Source organism: Lepus europaeus, chromosome 16 (genome assembly GCF_033115175.1).
Source record: "Lepus europaeus isolate LE1 chromosome 16, mLepTim1.pri, whole genome shotgun sequence".
Lineage (NCBI taxonomy): Eukaryota > Metazoa > Chordata > Mammalia > Lagomorpha > Leporidae > Lepus > Lepus europaeus.
Window position 1 is genome coordinate 78,114,064 of NC_084842.1, and position 21,716 is coordinate 78,135,779.

The window sequence follows — 21,716 nt, forward strand, 5'->3', positions numbered from 1 at the left end:
ACTTCATACTTCTAGTTTTATGTAATAATTTTACTATCATATAATAAAAAAAGAAAAATATCTTTCACTGAGAAAAAAAGATTGTGGTTGGACGATTACAATCACTTAAGTTTTAATGTATCATTTAATATGTTAGTTTATGGATGCTTATAATCTAATAAGGAAGATAAATCAGCACATATTTTTATTACTAAGATATATGTACTGACCATGGTAAATTCGAGCAAAATTAGGTTGTTTCCACACTCTTCCAGATGTTTCTTGCCCCACCCCTCTATTAAATTTGGGCATAACCTAAAACTCATGATTTGAGTCTCTGCAGTCATTGTCTCTTTCTCCTCCTCCTCCTCCTCCTCCTCCTCCTGCTCCTTTTTCTTCTCCTTCTACTCCTCCTCTTCCTTTCTCTCTCTTTCCCTTCCTCCCTCCATTTTTCTCTCTCTCTCCTCTTTACTCAGTTTTTTTTCCCCTTTGGCCTCTAAATCTCCTCACCTTCATTTTCACCTTTGCTCATAACTCCAAATTAAACAACTCAAAAAGCATAGCTATCATTTCTCTACTTATCTAAAAATCCATCAATAATTATTGAATGCCAACCTTAGGAAGACAGATACTAAAACGAGACTAATTATTAAATGCTTATTAGATATTTATGTGTTGGATACCAGTCTTGGAATTGGAAATACAAAAGTAAATAAATATAGTCATGATCATCAAATGAAAGTCAGGTATGTAGCATATAATTATAAAGCAATACAACAGTGAAATATTATGTAAAGGCTCTAATAAGAACACATAGGTGGGGATATCACAGAGATGATAGAAAGTGACAGTTGAGCTCATTTCTTTAGAAAATGACAGTTGAGCCCAATCATTACCAATGAATAATATATCTAAATGAAGACTGTGGAAGAATTCAAAACAATCTAACTGTGGCAAGTATGTCACTTAACAGTTATGATACCTGGCACCACACATCAAAGTGCCTGGATTTGAGTCCTGACTCCTGACTCCACCTTCTTGCTAATGCAGTCCATAAGAAGTAATGGCCATGAGTTCATGCCTGACAGCTTTGGCCTTGGCTATGAAATCAGGAGATGGGAAGTAGATTGTTCTCCCTCTCTCTTTTTCCCCTTCATGCCCACCTCTCAAATAAATAATTTAAAGCAATCAAAATCATTAATTATCCTTTTCTAGTATATCTTCAATGTGTCCTATTCTAAGGGCTTGCTTTCCTTATTCTTTAAAATAACCATATTCTTTATTCAATCCAATCACTATCTAGAACCATCATTCTGAACAGTAGCATCCTTCCCCTACCTACATCCCTTCATTTAATAACCAGCATGTATGCCTCACCCAAGTTTAATCAAATTATGACAAGCTTGTTTCAGAGTTTCTAGAGAATGCACATCACAGAATCAGTTAAAGCTCTCTTTGTACACTTGCCCAAACACTTTACCTCCTTCTCTCCCTGGTGTTCATCAGTAATTTAGTTTTCTGTTAACCTTTGCTTTTCATGTCTCGTACTATTCTTGCATATGTATGCATTCATTAAAATTAGAAGTTTTAGGTTATCAAGTTTTATGTAAATACTATCTATAATATCGCATTTTTCATTCTGCAGGTTGCTTTTATCAACTATATTACTGTTTTTTGAGCTGTAACACAAAGAAACATACAATTTCATTCATTTATTTTAACTCTTATAAAGTATCCCTAGTATTTGCATACCACAATTTATTGATCACCTTTTTCCTCATTCAAGTTACTTCTGGTATTTTGCTATACAATATACAATATACATACATAACGCTGCCATGAATGTTTCTATGTGTGCCTCCTGGTATGCAAAACGAAAGGATTTCCAGTGTATACTTGTAAACGGAATTGCTGGTCCACGGTGTAGGCATGTTTGTGCCCACAAAAATATTTGTCACCATCTATTGTGTTCTCCTCCATGCCAGGTGTTACAAATGAAATTTAACAGAACACCTGAAACTTCCCTGTGTTGCTAAGCAGAATCTAAAATATCAAGCATTACACCCTATCTCATCTGCTCTTGATCAGTAACTACATGGTGGGCAGCGGCAAGAAAGGCAAAAACCAACTCTGCCTCCAGTCTAAACCAATCCAGATAGCTCCAGTCTGGAGTCAGGGAAATGTGACTTCTGTGACACTTTGCTTGTGATTTCACCACTACTTGCATTGCTCCCTTTTCCTGCCCTGCACCCCAGCTCCCTTACCTGTCTCCCCTAAAATCACAAATTCTCAACTCAGGATCAATTCCTCAGGGCCCTGACCAAAGAAAAGACACATCTCAAGTATATCAGATATTGCCATATTAATCTCCAAACTGATTGAACTGGAGGACACTCTCATTGACAGTGGTATGGGAGTTACCAAGTCTTCACATCAACCCAAACCTTGGTGTTAACCAGTTTTCATTTTGGTTTTTCAAAGTGAGAAGGTATCTCACATTTTGCATTTCCCTGACTACAAGTGAGATTGATCTCCTTTTCTGAAGCCTGCTGTCCAATCCCATTTCCTATTCTGTGGATAGCCTGCTCTTTTCCTTCATCGTTATCTTACTGAAATGTTTGTCATTTCTTACTGACAGGTAGTTCTTTATTAATTCTGGATGCTAAACCTTTGGAACTTATTTGTTATAAATATCTTCACCTTGTCTGTGGCTTGTTTTTCAAATTTGTGCTATCTTATAGTGACAGTTTTTCATTTTAATACTTATAAATATATTTCTTGTTTATACTTTGCACTTTCTTTTTAAAAAATATCTTCCTAACTCAAGGTTATAACTACTTTCTACTCTACTTTCTTCTAAATATTTAAGCATTTTGCTTTACTACGTTTATGACTTTAAATATCTTAAGTATTGTGCAGGGTTGAGATTTGATTTTAATTATTTTCACAATTATTTTTTGCTACTAATTATAACATCATATATTTTCCAGAAATTCTTGAACTTCTTTTGCAGCATTGGCCCATTTGTCTATCCATTTTCCAATACATCATGCCTGAATTATTGTGGTTTTATAATCTTCCCTGATATCCATAAGGCAATCTTGCCATCGACTTTTGCTAAATTCTCGTTTTAACTGCTTTTGTTCCTTTCTTCTTCCACATGAATTTTAGGACAAGCTTGTCAAATTCTATGAAAAATTAGGATTTTAGGTTGAATATTTAGAATAATTTATGGAGAATTGATATATATTTCTGATATAATCTTTCTATTCATGAACAAATTGTCTCCATCTATTCATGTCCATTTTATGACTTTGTAAAACATTTGTAATTTTCTCCATAAAGATCTCAAATGTCTTTTATTAAATTTAGTCTTTGGTATCTTGTAATATTTTAAGATGTCATATACTCCAATTTACTGTCTCAGCTATTTAGTGTAACTATGGATGTTTGTACATTGGTCTCATATTTGATGTTTGTCATACTATAACGTTTCTAGTAGTTTATAGAATTTACTGGATTTTTTAGGGAAAAAATCACATTGCCTTCAAATGGAAATATTTGTTATATTCCTTTCAAACTGTAATTTCTCTCTAACTTTTACTTATTTACTATTAATATAATGATAATAGAAATGATTAATATTTACCTTATTTTCTTTTCCCAACGTTAGAAAAAATGCTTATGAAGTATTATGGTATGTATGATATTTGCAGTAAATTTGTAATAGAAATAATTCAAGGAAATTGCCTTTTATCTCTAATTGATTACTTTTAAATGTATAATATGTAGCATACCATAGCACTAACAATAGGTATTAATATTAATGTACAATATATTTTTACACTGGATCTGAGCCAAAAGGCCAAGAAGTGATACAATATATTTTAAAATATTAAATGTTATATGTAATTGAATTTTACCAATTTTTTCTTGTCTGTGGAGACGTTCTTATGCTATTTCTTTTTAATCTTTCATGATGAGTCACATGACTAAATTTCCTCTTATAGAGCTATCCTTACATTGCTGGAATAATCACTACTTGGCATTTATACATAAGAGTATGCATGTACTCCCTTCCATTTGTTTATATTGTAGCTAGAGTTTCTGCATCTCTACTTCTAAATGAAATTGATCAAATTGATCTATAATTTTATCTTTGAATATCAATATTATAATATAGTCTTAAAATTAGTTAAGTAGGTTTCCCTCTATTTTAGCTATTTGAAGTAGTCTTATAAAATAATAATCTTCTAATATTCAAAAGACTACAATGCTTGTGTCTGGAGTTGGGGTTAACTGGTGGAGAAAGGGAAAATTTCTGTTACCACCAAAATTCCTTTGATGCTTACTTGTGAAGTTCTGTACATCTTCCTGACAAAAATTTGTGTTTTAAACACATTTTTTAAAGAAAATTGTTTATCTGTTAGAATTTACTTTTATTAACATAAATGTTTGCAGTATTCCTTATGATGTTTTTAAATTCTTACTTTACTCATAATTGCATACTTATAAAAATTATTTTGTAACATTTCTTTTCTTCATCTGTCTTGTTAGAGATTTATCTATTTTATTATTTGTTATCAAAGAACAATGTTCTGGGTCTCCCATGTGTGAGGCAGGGGCCCAAGTACTTTGACCATATTCTGCTGCTTTCTCAGGCAAATTAGCAGGAAGTTGGATTGGAAGTGGAGCAGCAGGGACTTGAACCAGTGCTTATATGGTATGCTAGCACCACAAGTGGTGGCTTAATCATTATGCAACAGCACCAGCCCCATTTTAATTTTTCTAAACAAATGGGCACCATTTGTTTCCTCATATCTTATTACTGATGTCTAATTTGTTTTTGGTTAAAAAACATATAATTTATTATATTGATCCCTTAAAACTTATTAAGGTTTCTGTGCCCTAATGTGATTCTTGTGTTAGTATTCCCATGTACGTACGTAAAAGGCATGTAATATTCTCTACTTTTGTGACTAAACAGTCTATGCTGATAGATTTAGCTTTTTAAATGTGTTGCTTAAATGTTTTCTATTCTTACTGATATTTCCAGTTTATTTCCACATCTATTTATCTGATAGGAATATAACAAATATCCCATTAAAATGGCCATTTTTTTCACATTTCCTTATATTTTGTTCCATTTTTACTCTTCAATTCCAAAGATATATGATTAGGGACAAATAGATTCTGATTGTTATCTTTTATGGGAGGATTGTTATTTATATAATTGTCCTTTACTATTAATCCTTTAATTCCATTTTTTGTGATACAAAATGCTAAACCAGTTAGTGTATTTTCTCATCTTTTTGTATTTATCCCTTTGTATGATTTTGTTTTGTGATAGCCTTTGTCAACAGCATATGACTCGATATAAGTTTCTGTATCCATCTAATAAGCACTTTCGTTGAAGGCTTAGAATGCTTTTTTTTTAATTAATTTTTTTTTTTGACAGGCAGAGTGGACAGTGAGAGAGAGAGACAGAGAGAAAGGTCTTCCTTTGCCGTTGCTTCACCCTCCAATGGCCGCCGCGGCTGGTGCGCTGCGGCCAGCGCACCGCACTGATGAAGGCAGGAGCCAGGTGCTTCTCCTGGTCTTCCATGGGGTGCAGGGCCCAAGGACCTGGGCCATCCTCCACTGCACTCCCGGGCCACAGCAGAGAGCTGGCCTGGAAGAGGGGCAACTGGGAAAGAATCCGGCGCCCCGACCGGGACTGGAACCCGGTGTGCAGGTGCCGCAAGGTAGAGGATTAGCCTATTGAGCCGCAGCGCCGGCTGGCTTAGTCTACTTACACTAACTCTAATACCTCACATATTCAGAATTTTTTTTAAGAATCATTAATTTTATTTTATTTTTTCTTCTCTTTTTTAAATTTTTATTTAATAAATATAAATTTCCAAAGTACAACTTTTGGATTATAGTGGCTTTTTCCCCCCGTAACCTCCCTCCCACCTGCAACCACCCCATCTCCCACTCCCTCTCCCATCCTATTCTTCATCAAGATTCATTTTCAAATTATCTTTATATACAGAAGATCAATTTAGTGTATACTAAGTAAAGATTTCGACAGTTTGCACCCACACAGAAACACAAAGTATAAAGTACTGTTTGAGTACTAGTTATACCACTAACTCACATAGTACAACACATTAAGGACAGAGATCCTACATGGGGAATAAGTTCACAGTGACTCCTGTTGTTGATTTATCAATTGACACTCTTATTTATGACATCAGTAATCACCTGAGGCTCTTGTCATCAGCTGCCAAGGCTATGGAAACCTCTTGAGTTCACCAACTCCGATCTTATTTAGACAAGGCCATAGTCAAAGTGGAAGCTTTCTCCTCCCTTCAGAGAAAGGTACCTCCTTCTTTGATGGCCCATTCTTTCCGCTGGGATCTTACTCGCAGAGATCTTTCATTTAAGTCTTTGTTTTTTTTGCCACAATGTCTTGGCTTTCTGTGCCTGAAATACTCTCATGGGCTTTTTAGCCAGATTCAAATGCCTTAAGGGCTGATTCTGAGGCCAGAGTACTGTTTAGGGCATCTGCCATTCTATGAGTCTGCTGTGTATCCCGCTTCCCATGTTGGATCATTCTCTCCTTTTTAATTATATCAGTATTAGCAGACACTAGTCTTGTTTATGTGATCCCTTGGACACTTAGTCCTACCATTATGATCAATTATGAACTGAAACTGATCACTTGGACTAGTGAGATGGCTTTGGTACATGCCAACTTGATAGGATTGAATTGGAATCCCCTGGCATATTTCTAAGTCTACCATTAGGGGTAAGTCCAAGTGAGCATGTGCCATGTGTTCTGTGTCCATTTTTATATTAGAAGTTTAGCAGCTTTTTTTTGTTGCTTCTTTATATGTGTTCCTTTTCTTGTGTCTATGAGGTGCATGAAGTTTTTGTATGTACACTTGTTTCCATGTGTGGATTTCACTTGGCTTTTATTAACTTTCTAACACTCATTACACATTATTCTAATGTTCTAAAGATTATAGTATTTTTACTCCCTCCTAGAGATTTTAGCATTCTTTATCCACCAAATACTACCACACCCACTTAGTTTTATCTTTTCGTAAAACTTGACAATATTGGTTTTTTTCTTTTACATCAACTCTTAATAAAAATTTCCCAACACAGTTGACTAATTTCAGTGCCCTCCACAGTAACTTCATTCCAGTGCTTCCCTCTGTACTAATTTTTCTCCTTTCTGTAGCATGCAGCCTTTAATAATTCTTACATTGGTAATCTCTGTATAGTAAACCATTATAATTTCATAACTCTTTTGCCCTCATTCTTAACTATAATTCAACTGAGTTGTTATTCTTAGTTGGCATTTTGTAATTAAACTTAGAAATCTTCTAGTTTCTACTTTTGCTGATTGAAATGTCTGTTGTGGGTCTCATTCATTTTTACTGGTTCTTTAAGCCATCATAGTTTTAAGATTTCCCTTCTTCATGATAACTTGCAGTTTCCTCACAATGAAAAACAGAGTGAATTCCTTAACACTTTCTTTGATGCACTAATTCTCACTTGGTATGGAGTTCAGAGTTGACTTTGTTAGGGAATAATACATGTTGCTAATTTTTTGTTATGCATGTGGAGGAATGCCCACTATAAGGTAACATCCTTTCTTCTCACTCCACTCCTTGCTCCTCCACCTGATTGGTAGATGACACCCTTAATGCCACATTGTTTGATTGGATTAAATCAATTCATTTAAAAGGCTGAAAGTTCTGGGGATTCTGTCTCTTTCTTCATCTGCATTCTGAACAATAGTGAGGATGATATTCTGGGTGTGACTACCACCCCCCAAATTTTTAATAAGTGGGGATAAGCTGGAAGGAAGCAAAGACAGGGGTCATAAGCAAAGTTCTTTGGCACTTGGTTGCAAAGTTTGACCTTGTCCCATAACAAAATTTTTCTATCAATGATAAAATCCACATTTTACCCTTTTGTAATACTGAAATACAACTCAAATACCGCTATAGTCACCTCTATAAAGCAGACAATTAATTCAGTGTTTTATGAATATCCACAGTCAAGCAATCATTATAACTATCTAGTTCTAGAACATTTTCATCATTTCAAAAACAAACCTCATATCCATTATCAGTCACACCCTACTCTCAACCCCTAGAAACCACTAAATTACTTCTTCTATCATTGAGGATTTTTCTATTCATGTCCTTTCTTACAAATGGAATCATGTAATTTGTGGCCTTTTGTGATAGGTTTCTCCCAATTAATAAAGTTCACTTTTAATCTCTATCTGGATCCTGACTCTATCTCTCAATTGGTTTCAAATGCTGTGGTATAGAGAGGAGTTTGTTTATGGAGCCCACAGAAACTCGCATTTTATTTTTTAGTTTCAGTGAGTATAATTTTAATGCCCAAGATTTACTTGTTTAGCTTTTTGTTCTAATTCCTATCTATTCCTGTCTAGTTTTTTCTCATTTTCCACATTTTAAAATAAATTTTCTATACTAAAACACACACACACAGGAAATAGTGTAAACCATGCATGTATATAACTAAAATACTAAACTAAATTAACAAACAAAATATTAGCACCCCAAAGTGGCTCACATTTCTCCCATACTGCTTCTTACAATGTGCCTTCTTCATCCTACAAAATAATAACTATGTCTATCTTCACTTATAAAACCCCATAAGTTTTGCCTACTTTTAAACTTTATAAAATGAAAACCATATGGTAGGGTTTTTGTGTCTGTTTTAAGTTCACAGTTCTTTATGTGTTTAAGTTCTTTGGCTCATCTTGTTCATTTTAAAAACTTACCTATTTATTTAAGAGGCAGAAAGATACACAGAAAGAATGAGGAAGAGAAAGGAAGCAAGTGAAAGAGTGAGAATGGGAGCTGGAATGGAGCCAGGCAGAAGCCAGGAGCTAGGAACCCAACCAGGTCGCTCATGTGGGAAGCAAGAACTCAATGCTCAGGGCATCCCTGCTGTACCCCTGGGTCTGCAATAGCAGAAAGCTGGAGTCTGGAGCTCGAGGCAGGCATCAAACCCACCCCTTGTTCATTCTTAGTAGATGTTATATCTTTGAATTTCTTCATTGAATGTCTGAAAAACACTCAATAGTCTTCATCAGAATGTTTCACTCAATAATCTTTTGTTTTGATTTACAAATTTTGATCCAGTGTCCTTTGCAACATTAAGTGTTTAAATCTATTTTAAATTTCTGGGTACAACCTTGTTTTGAGTGGATAAGCGGTCTTATATTTGTATGTGTGTGTATGTGTTAGTGTATGTGTGTGTGTTCTTTTGGGGTTTTACACTCACATCCTTCTTCTATGACTCTGTCATTATCTGGTCTCCCAGTCCAGATCCAAGTCTTCTCTGCTACAGTGAGAATGTCACAGATCTGGTTACAAAGCAACATAGCATCTGGAACAGTTCTTCATGAAGCTGTCTGTCTCACCCCGGAATCCCTGCTCCCACCTCTACTTCCTAAACTACCTTCCACCTCACAGCCCACAATGTTTTCAAATTAGTCACCAATTATATATCAACATGAAATTCTTTATTTCAGTCTGATTTTGCAAGTGGTAGAAGTTGTGCAGCTTTCCTTAGTGTCATGGTCCTTGACTCACAAGGAGCACATTTGCAGAAACTAAGCTCCCAGATCACCCTGCTTCAAAACACAAAGCCCAGAGTGGTATTTGTCTACCCATTAATATACTGGTTACAACACCTGTGTCCCACATTAGAGTGCATGGGCTTGACTCCTACCTCCAGCTCCTCATTCCAGCTTCCTGACAATGCAGATACAGATAGGCAATGGTGATCATGCTCAAGTAGTTGGGTTCCCACCACCCATGCAGGAGGCCTGGATTGAGTTCCCAACTCCTGGCGGTGGCTCAGCTCAGTCCCAGTGGCTGCAAGTATTTGAGGAGTAAATCACTGAATGGGATCTCTCTCTTTCTCTCTCTCTCAAATAAATAAACAGAAATTGGAGAAAGTCTATGCTACAGCTGTCATCAACATGCTTTGTTTTCATTGGCCTTGTGTTTAGAACCTCTCACTAAGTCTTTTATTGCCTTTTTAAAATTTCCTAAAAATCTATTATTGTGTGTTGTGCTTAAAAACAATAAGACATTTACACAGCATGAACTCATTACCCTGTCGTGAGCAGATGTCTCAACTCTTTTCTTAAGCCTTTACAATCTGATTTATGACAACACTTTCCAAAAAGGATTCTTTGAAATGACCATAAATCTCTTTCAAATAAGAGATATTTATTTCTCCTGGTCTCTACCCTTGTTGATCGTCCTAGAATATTTTTCACTCAGCAATACCCCTGGTTCCCAAAGCCTCTACCTCATTGTTTTTCTTTGTTACCTTCCTGGTTATCTTCCTTCCTCTAGAACTGCTCTTTGCCAGTTCAAACCCACTGTTTTTGGAGCTCTTGCTTCCTAAATGTATATGAGTTCTTCCAGATAAATATGGCTTTCTCTTCCTTTCCTTCCTCTTGACCTTTCATGGCTTCAATATCATTTCTACATGAGTGCTTCCCAAGTCTGCTCATATTGCTGATTCTTCGCCCTAGTTTCCCTTACATTGCCCATTGTTTCCTGACATCTACCAGCTTTTCATATATACTCATCCCAGCTCCCAACATTAGCTCCATCAGGCCTGTTTTATATCCTTGCCATTGCTACTTTCCCAGGTACTTGATAAAAACTGATAAGGTCTGCTATGCCACCCTTCCCTATCCAGCTGCTAATATAAACATGCAGCAGAATTTCTATGAGACTATAACCCCATGATGATCAGACTCTTACTCATCTCTGAGTCTTTGATGAAACCTGACATAATCCCCAGCTTATTGTAGACAACAAGTATTTTCCAATTAAATCAAAGTATTAAAGGCATAGCAGAAGAGAGTCCTGATTTGGGTTGTAGGCAAAAATAAATGAGAAAAACATTATTCTCCCAGATTCAATAATCCTCTGGTTCTTAAAGTTATAAGATGTCAAAATGTATTATGATAAAACCTATGGAAATTTCACCTCCAGAATATGTTAATAGCGAACCATGAATCTTTTAGGAAGATTTATGCACAGTCATTCTTGGGCCAAAGAATGAGTTAAGAGTATACTTCAAGATTACATCTAACCCAACATAACACTAGTAGTCTTCCATAATCTCAAGACTCAAGGAAAGACTTGGAAAAAGAGAAACACCTTCATCTCTCCACCTCTGCAGACTGTAGCTCAGTGAAGTGATGATCACACTTGGAAACCACACCTCAGACTTTGCATCTCCAGTAAGTACTTATCAACTGTTCCTACATCAGCATCAAGAGCAACACTCAGGCACAGCACCTGGCATGGTCTCTAGTGATGAAAGTGGAACACTTGGTGCTAGGTTGAAATGATTAGGTGTTTATCTTACAGGCAATGAGGAAGGAACTTTCTTAGACTAGTATCATGGAGTGGGTAGAATGCGTAGTAGAATCAGACCAGAAGTTATAATCCCTTAAAAATTTGATTTACAATTAATGTCTTTGTACTGTTTTCAGAGCATAACAACACATTTTCAGAAAAAATCAGAGCAGAATTTGTAAATTTGCCTCTAGCCATGTAAATGTTATTGCATAATTAATTGAGACATAGATTAATGTGACTAAATCCAAAAAAACAACCCTAGTTAAGGACATGCATCCTGAGAGGTTTTTGTTTTTGTCTTTTAATACAGGCACACATAGAATTCACTCTTTCAATTCTGTTTTGACATTCAAGATATCCCATTTAGTCAAAGGTTAAGATTGCAAGAAGCCACAGGCCCCCCAAAAGAAGGACCTTGAGGCCTTAAAGGTCCTTAAAGGGCATTTAAGGAGCATGCTGCCAGAAATAAGCCTCAGCCATCTCTGAGGAACATTTGGGTAACTGTGCTTGCCTGAGCCTGAGGAAGATGATTTCCTGTATTAAATTCTGATCACTGAGGCAGTATTTAAAATGAAACTAACTAGCATGTTCAGAAATCACTGCTTCTTTATGAGGTGCTCTAAAGTTAATAAGCAATTCTTAGAGCCAGCATTGTGATCCAGCAGGTTAAGCCACTGCCTGCAATGCCAGCATCCCATATGGGCACCTGTTTGAGTGCTGGCTCCTCCACTTCCAATCCAACTCCCTGCTAATTTGCCTAGGAAAGCACCAGAAGATGGCCTAAGTACTTGAGCCCCTGCCATCCACGTAAGAGACCTAAGCTCTAGGCTCCTGGCTTTGGCCTGGCCCAGCCACAGCCACTGTAGCCATTTGGGGAGTGAACCGGCAGATGACAATTATCGTTGTCTCACACTCTGTCTCCCCCTACACCATCCCCCTGTAAAGTTGCCTTTCAAATAAAGAAAGAAAGAAACATTTATAAAATATAATTCTTTCTACCACCATGATTACCTCTTTAAGCTCCTAGGTCTAGATAAACCCCCATTATCCTAAGTGAGAGATTTTTCAACTCATGCTTCGCCTTTAAGTTACCTCATCTTTGAATCCTGCCTATTATTCTACATCAAAATCCTCCTCCCTGTATAGCTTGGTCTTAAGTGCTATTAAGTTATATTTAGCAAAAGACAAACATACCTATTTAGATAGACACACCATGCATGACATCTCACAAAGTACTCTGTTGGAGACATTATTTTTCATTTTCTCATCAAATAAGTGCTTATCTCAGGCAGATAATAGCATTGCTACTAAACCTTTCCTCCCAGACCTGTGCTCTTGGTTTATGTTCTAAGAGAATAAAACTTCATTGAACTATTCACATGATGGAAAATTTCTATGATGAGTCTATGTAGAGATGAGGGACTAGGGAGAATATAGGAAAGACGAGTGCCTATTAGGATAAAAAGTCTCATTTTGTGTATCCTTTTATTATACCAAGTGCCAAGTCTCTCATCACAATTCTTAAATTAAGTCCTTCAACAATAATTGGAGTCTGAGAATAAGTCTTAGTCCAACTCCAAACATTTGTTTTTAAAACAATTGATGGGTAATCAAATTTTACCTCTACTATTACCACCATTAGTGCTTACAGTTGCACTTCTTTCTGGTGGGATGTCATGGAAATGAACCCAACTCAAATTAGCTTAACCTAAGAAGGAAGTTGCTGGCTCTTATTTCCTAGAAAGAATATTTTAGAATTCTAAAATATACTATAGGAGCATGGGCAGCAGCAGCCTTGGTGTGGCCAGGACTCTTGATGCCTTTCATGATTGCTGCCACCTTTGGGCTTCATTCTCTCTCATAGCTGTGCTTCCACTGTGTGGTCGAGGAATATGGCTGTTGGCACCTTGAGGCCTACATCAGAATCACTGAATAAACCAAACAGGAAAAGATGGTCTAGTTCCTTAGTGTCCACTGTAGATCCCTAGAAAGAATCCTAGGTAAAATGTCCTTCCTCAGATAGGAAACTAATAAACCAGTCCTAGGTCACAGCAAAGTTAGGTTACCAGAAACAGACAGACAGACAGAAAGAATAATAGTTTCCAATGCCCAACTGTGGTAATAACAACGAGCATTTGTCAAACTTCAAGGTTATACAGCAAGGCCCATAAATGAGCAAATGTGTTCTGCTGATCTTTTAAAAAAGTTAAAATAGCATCAACATTTTAAAATCTGAAAGTTGCCCCTCCTAAGAAAAAACGTATTTCAAGGATTTGTTCAAAAATGTATAGAACTAACCAGATTTCCACTTTAGCAAATACAAGGAGTTGAGAATGTTCCCCTTACATTGCGATGTAGCTGTTCCTATCCATCCTGGGCAATTTCATTCTTTTATGTCACAAGTAGAGCCCCTTCCAGCATTTGAATAGGACCCTTGACCAGTGCAGCCCTTCAGATTCACGGGCACTTTTTCTTTCCATCTTCTCAGCAGTGATTTGACGTGGGTGTTCTTATCCCCATACGGAAGCTGAATCCAGGTGAGAGTCAAGAAAGGTCACGAGTCTGAGACTTGCAATTCGTATCTTAAATGCAGGGTTTTAAATAGAAGCTTTAAACTTTATGTTTAAGTAGTGAAATGCTTTCCATCAAGTGAAATCTTGAGTGGATCACCCACACATCAGAGCTGAAGTAGGAGTGAAGGACTGAGAACCGAAGTTAGAGTCCCACCAGGCTCAGGGACTCACCTCTACTTATTCTTAAAGACCAATTATTTTTATTTGAAAGGCAGAGTGTTAGAGAGGGAGAGAAGAAGGGAGGAGAGGAGGAGAGGGGAGGGAAAGAGAGGGGAGGAGAGAAGGCGGCAAGGGGAGGGCATCCTTGTCATAGTGTAATTAAAGGAACAGGTATTAAACAACATTCTAGAGCTATGAGAAATCACCCTTTCATGGTAGGTAGGATAAAAATATGTATAAAATAACACCTAATATATTATATGTTGTCACATATATAATTATATAAGATATACTATAGCCCAGGCCAGTGGAGTGGTGCAGCAGGTTAAGCCACACCCATAGCACCAACATCCCATATGGGTGCCAGTTTGAGTCCTGTCTGCTCCACTTCCAATCCAGCTCCCTGCCTGGGGAAGCAGCAGAACTCGGCCCAAGTGCTTGGGTCCCTGTACCCACATGAGAGACCCAGAAGAAGCTCTTGGCTTCAACCAAGCCAAGCCTTGTCACTGCAGGCATTTGGGGAGTGAGCCAGCAGATGGAAGATATCTGTCTCTCCTCTCTGTAAATCTGCCTATCAAATAAAGCAATCTTTTTTTAAAAAAAAAAAAAGATACACTCTAGCCATACTATAAATTTTAATATTTATGTATGTAGTTTTAAAGGATGTTGAAGGTAAAATAATACATCTGCTTTACTATACATTAGTATTCTATGAGACAAAGTCTCCCAACTTTTTAATAACAAAAAACTCAGGGGAGAGGGAATACATAAGTCAAGGTTCACTAAGGAAATGGGAAGCCACTCTACTATTTCAGTATGAAGCATTTAATGTAGGTGGTAGGGACCCATACAACCACTGGAAGATCGAGGGGAACAGAGATGAGAACAGCTGCCTGAGACACTAAGGAAGAAGCATCCAAGGTCAGGTTGGTCAGCAGCTTCATCTCAGCTTGAAGGAGCAGAATGCGCACTGCACAAAACTCCGGAGCTTGTAACGGCCTCCAGGGAGCACTTAACCAGTCCTCTTCTGCCTTTCAAATCTTACATAAATTCCTCTCATTAGCAAATTCTGATCTGCACCAATACAGGGAAGGGAGCATGGATAAACACAGTTCTTGATTTATCTTCTGCAATGCAGAGAAAACCTTAGCAGGGATTAATAATGATGCCACTTTGACAATAATGCACTAGTGTAACTATAGTTTCTTCAGATAAAAAGATGTATGATCATAAAAATTGGCATCATCCTCTCACCAGTCTGTTCTTACTTATTTAAAACAAAAACGAACATGCCAGCAAAAAAATCTTTCATTTTTAGCTAGGCACGCTGCCACTTAGAGTAAAAACCTCTATGTAGCACCTCCTGGCATCCCTGTGACTCAGTGTTTACAAATGATGCTAAGTAGATGCATTAGGTAGAATTCCAGAAAAGTGTATGTTCTTTCCCCCTTCTTCCTTCTTACTGCCTGGATGGAGCTATGATTGAAATATTTCTGGCCGACGCTGTGGCTCAACAGGCTAATCCTCCGCCTTGCAGCGCCAGCACACCGGGTTCTAGTCCTGGTCGGGGCGCCGGATTCTGTCCCGGTTGCCCCTCTTCCAGGCCAGCTCTCTGCTATGGCCCGGGAGTGCAGTGGAGGATGGCCCAAGTGCTTGGGCCCTGCACCCCATGGAAGACCAGGAGAAGCACCTGGCTCCTGCCTTCGGATCAACACGGTGCGCCGGCCGCTGCAGCCATTGGAGGGTGAACCAACGGCAAAGGAAGACCTTTCTCTCTGTCTCTCTCTCTCACTGTCCACTCTGCCTGTCAAAAAAAAAAAAAATCTACAAAAACAAAAAAGAAATATTTCTTACCAGGTAATCTTAAGAATGAAAGTCAGGGTGGGAGCTGTGGCATAGTAGGTTAAACTGCTGTCTACAGTGCAGACACCCTATATGGGCACCAGTTTGGGTCACAACTGCTCCACTTTTAATCCAGCTCACTGCTAGTGTGACTGGAAAAGCAGCAGAGGATGGCCCAAGTGCTTGGGCCCCTGTATCCACGTGGGAGACCTTGAAGAAGATCCTGACTACTGGCTTTGAACTGGTGAGCTCCAGCCACTGCAGCAATCTGAGAAGTGAACCAGTGGATGGAATATCTCTCTATCTATCTATCTATCTCTATCTCTATCTCTCCCTCTCTCTCTCTCTCTCCCCCCCATGCTTCCCTCCCTCCCCCATCTGGTAACTCTGCCTTTCAAATACATAAATAAATCTTTTTTTAAAAAAATGAAAGTCCTAGGCCAAGGATAGGATGGCACAGGGAAAAAAAAAAAAACAGAAGTATTAATCGCTGATAAAATTATAAGCCCATCAAACCTCCTTCCAAACATACATGAGAGAGAAATAAGTTTCTATTTATTGAAGTCACTATTGAGAGAAAGGTCTTCATTGTAAATAACCAAATGGAATTCCTAACTGACAGACACTTGAAACTATCAGGAGATGATAGTTGTTTGGAATACAAACAAAGGGGTTGAAACTGCAAACATCTTCAGAGGAACGGTAGTAAACTGGAATACAAAAATGAAGGAAGTGAAGGAGAGGCTAAAACATTATAAAGCGGAGAGAATGCTAACAGGTCTAATGTAGAATATTGGGTATCAGTGATTAAGTAAACATTTTTATACCTGCATCCTTAACAACAGGTTATTCTAAGTCACAAAAACAATCATGTCACTTTTCTGCTCATAGCCATCTCCATTGGCTCTGGATAAAGTTCAGATTTCTTACCATAACCTGCAAGGTTAATTTTCTTTAGCATCTGACTCTCTCTCCAGTCGTGTAACTGTCTTCTTCCCCTACTCCCCATATTTCAGGCATCTGCAGGTATATAAGCCCACTTTGACCACTTTGGAATGTTCACCCTGTCTCTTTCATCAACTGTGTCTTCTTGTATTTTTCATCAATCCTGTCTTCCCACTGGGAATCTGTGACCATCACTTTCCCAAAGGATTACAAGGTCATGAGTTCTGTAAGAGTCTTCTATGAGCACTATCGATGTTGACAGAATGGAGATGTTGTTTTCAGACACAGGAATTTAAAAATGCTGGTTTTAGAGTTGGCATTTCAGATACGCTTAAGTGATAAGTAAATTTTTCAAAGGTTTAGGTAGAGGAAGGAAAATGTATATATCATAAACACAAACACTATGGGCAAAGGAAGAGAAATTAGAAAGATGCTGTTCTTTGGAAAAGCAGCAAGTAGTCTAGCTTGGTTATAACACAGAGTGCACACTTAAGGTAACTTTGTTACAGAGAGTCCAGATGCTCAACCAGTGACGCATAGTTAACACACATTTAGAAAGAATCAACCACATGCAGAACCTTGTGCCATATTCAGTAGTGGTAAAGTCAAAGACATACCCTCTACACTTAAGGAACACAAGCCTACTAGAAGAAACAGACATGTGACAAGTCACTTCAATACGTTACTGGTCAATGTTATAGTATGGATATGCACAGTATGCTGAAGAAGCTCCAGAGAATGCTGCTGCCTTCATTTACTGAATGTCTACCACACTAGACTCAATGGACATTATTTAAGATTCAGAACTTCCCCGGGAGGTAGATATTTTTATAACCAAGTTAAGTGATGGGACATCTGCGATTCAGAGAATTTAGGCCATGCTATCCAAGGTCGCACAGATAAACTTGCAGAATTCTTTCCACTACATCATGCTAAAGGGAGTTTACTTAATTTGGTGAGCAATGAGGTGTTGTTGAAGGCTTTTGAGCAAAAAAGTGACATACTCTGAGCCATGCCCTAGTAGGAAGAATGTATTAATGTGGTAGTGACATCAAAACAGAAAGGAGGGCAGAGGGACCAATTAAAGGCTGTCTCAAGTCCAAACTTGAAATGATGATGCTCTGAGTAATGACTAATTTAAAAAGAAAAACGCTTTAATTATGCTTATAATAGTAGTCATTATTGCTGTTCACCAAATATTCCAATTCTTCCTCTTCTGGGCATTTAGTGGGCTTGCTGTTCCTTTGCACCCTCAGATTTAGGTGTGGTCATGTGACTTAACTTGGCCAATGGAATGAGAGTAAAAAAACACCAGGCTCCATCTCACTGTTTTTCCCTTCTGTTACAGCAACAAAGGTTGACCCAGAGAGTACTAATCCATTAGCCTGAGACCCAGGGTAAGATGATGTACAACACAGCTTCCTCTGACCCACAATGCACAAGAAGCAAGGAAAAATTAGTGAAAACAACCAGGATTTGAGGCACATTGGTTGCCATAGCCTGAGTTTACCACAAATGACACTACTGAGACTTTATCATTTCAAGCACCACTTTTCAGACTTGAATGCAGACTTTAATACCTGTGGATCTAGTTAAAATCTAGTTTCTGTCTCAGTAGAATAAAAGCACTAAATTCCTAATAATCTTCCAATCCCAGGAAACACAGGTGCTGCTGGTGCATATTTTCATAGTAGACAAGGGTCTAAGTCCACGTTGTCCACATGTGGTTATTTAAATGTAAACTAACCAAAGTGGATAAAATTTTAAATAACAGTTTATCTGTCACACTAGCTACATTTCAAGTGATCAAATGCCAGGAGAGGCCAGTGGCTACCATATTCAACAGCCAAGACACAACATACTTTCCTTTTTTTTTTTTTCTTCCTTCCTCTTTTCTTTCTTTCTTTTCTTTTCTTTCCTTTCTTTTCTCTCTCTCTCTCTTTTTTTTTTTGACAGGTAGAGTTATAGACAGTGAGAGAGAGAGAGAGACAGAGAGAAAGGTCTTCCTTCCGTTGGTTCACCCCCCAACCAAATGGCCGCTACAGCCAGCACTGCGCCGATCCGAAGCTAGGAGCCAGGTGCTTCTTCCTGGTCTCCCATGCGGGTGCAGGGGCCCAAGCACCTGGGCCATCCTCCACTGCCCTTCCGGGCCACAGCAGAGAGCTGGACTAGAAGAGGAGCAGCTGGGTCTAGAGCCTGGCGCCCATATGGGATACTGGCGCTGCAGGCAGAGGATTAACCAAGTGAGCCACAGCACCAGCCCCGACACAACATACTTTCATCAGAAAGATTTATTGGACAGTGCTACTCTAGATCAATGCCCAGACACATAAAGTGGCAATGTCCCTGGAAACTTTGGCCATAGAGGCCAGGCAAGCAAAGCTTTTGCTGGCCAACAGCCACCCACTGAAGAGCAAAAGGGCTTGAGTCCCAGGACACAAAGCTGAGACTGAACAAAATGTGACATTTGATCAGGGTACAGGACAAAGGCCTGCCCTGCCTAGTCACTATATTTCCCCTGTGGGTTGTTGCAGGGTATCCCATTTCAGGGAAGGCATTTCCAGAGAGCCTCCTCTCTCTTTGCCCTGATCTTGTCAATCTAATTCGGCTAATCTATTTACTTCCCCCAGAAAATACATGACACTGAGTGTAACACTTGTTTTCGATCTCCTTTCCCCAAGAAATCAATAGTACTCAGAGAGTGCGCCTGTAAGCACAGTCAAAAGAGCTATAGAATTGCACAGTACAGTAGGCACGTGGCTGTGACTGGATGAGAGCTGCTGCCTTCTGCTAGAGATGTTCTGTACACCAACAACCTCTTGCTTCTCTCCCCTCCCTTCCCTGCACTGGCAACTCAACAGGACCAAACCTCTGGCTTATTTCATCCTCTCTTCCTTACCTACATTCACCATGAAAACAGCAGACCTCCTGTATTAGACTTTGATTTCAGCATGGATTAATAACCTGAGATCCATGGGTACAGGAGAACTGTATGCAAAAGTTTGATGTCTGTTTCACAACCCTGAGACCCACCAAGACTAACAGAGAGGTGGGGAAGATCTACAGCTTGCTCCACCCAGATTCTAGTGACCCAGTCACTAGGGAAGAAGCCAAAACGATCAAGGAAATTAGCAGAAAGAGAAGGAAAGACAGAAGTAAGACATTGCTTATGAATGGTCTACTGTAAAAAAACACGGAAAACTAGATGGAGTAGAGGACAATGTCATCAAGGTTAACAACTCAAATCATATGCCTACCCTTTCCCATATTACTATGGCTCTGTTATATTCCAGAGAATAACCCTAAATCTGTTGAGATGAAGTTCCCTCATCTGGCAGCCAAGTAGCATTAATTAAAAGGTATACTCTTCTACAACAAAGTTGGTAAACAATGCAATTTCAAGTTGACAGGTTTTAGCAGATTCTCAGAATACTTCTTATACTAAAGATCCATAGCCATGCCTGAGAATCTCTTAAAAAGCATCTGTAAGGAGTGACTGGAGTTGGCTGTGTCCTTTAAAGGCTTCCTCTCTCTCTTCCTCCTTCTTGCCTCCAGCACAAACCAAAAGGCTTTATCTGACTATGCCACCTCACTCTTACCATGTTCATGTTCAGGATTTGATAATCATAATATTTTAGGCCTGCTTCAACAATCTACTCGAAGATATCAAAGTGAAAAAGATAATTAATTGGCACCTGCCACCTTCTTCTCCACTCCTGGGATCTGGGGGAGAGCCTAAAATTGTCACCCCAAGCTGGTCAAGTTCTTTGAAGTCTGTCTGATCTGCAAGCATTCTGAGCTCTTACTCTATAATATAAACAAGCTTGGTCAGACATAAAAATTAAGATTTTTATCTTAGATTCTCAAGTACTATCAATATGCAGAAAGCTATATCACGATTAATCTCTGGATTAATGCGAGTCCTTGTCACAGCACCAAACTTGTACCTCTGCATGAAAACATGAAAACTTTTTTTTAATTCTAGGAATATTTTCCATACATATACCATATGCCTAGCCCTTGTCAGGTGCTCATAAGACAGAAATTTAAAAACCTGGCCTCAAGGAATTCACTATCTGTAAGACATTGAGATGTGAACAGTCATAATTCTGAACATGTGTGAACTAGAGCAGAGCAGAGGAAAGCACAAGATACAGAAGACCAGAAGAGGACAACAACACCTATTGAATGTACACTAAGTTTAGGTAGACAAAATCTTTATTTACTATTCTTCCCAGAGAAGTGAGTGCCTTTAAAGATGGAAAGATAACTCCTTGAGTTTTCTTGAGAATCCGAAGGCTCTGCTAACAAAAGACCTCACCTTCTGACATGTAGGCAGAATGTATGCACATAGTTCTATCTTGTCTTCTGATTCATGGTGAGATCCTTGCTTGGTCAATCTGTTCTTTAGGTTGGGACTATCACATACACACACATACTCCATAATATGAAGGAAGATGGGTGAGGGTGGTTGAAGAGCAAGCCAAGGGTGAAGGCAACTTCCGTTTACTAGAAATGGGCTCTTGAGCTTGTCTCTGGTATATTTAGGCTTAACCAATTAAAAAATCCATATTCTGCTATCATAGCAGTCATCAAACTCTTTCTGTAATTAACAAGAGGGTGAATATTTCAGGTTTTGCCAGCCTAAAATATTTCTGTCCTATCTATTCAACTCTGCTACTGTAACAGGAAATTGCTCATGCACAATACTTCAACAAATGAGCATATCTGCATTATTGGATATTGAAATCTTACTTTCATTTAATTTTACTCATCAATAAATTCCATT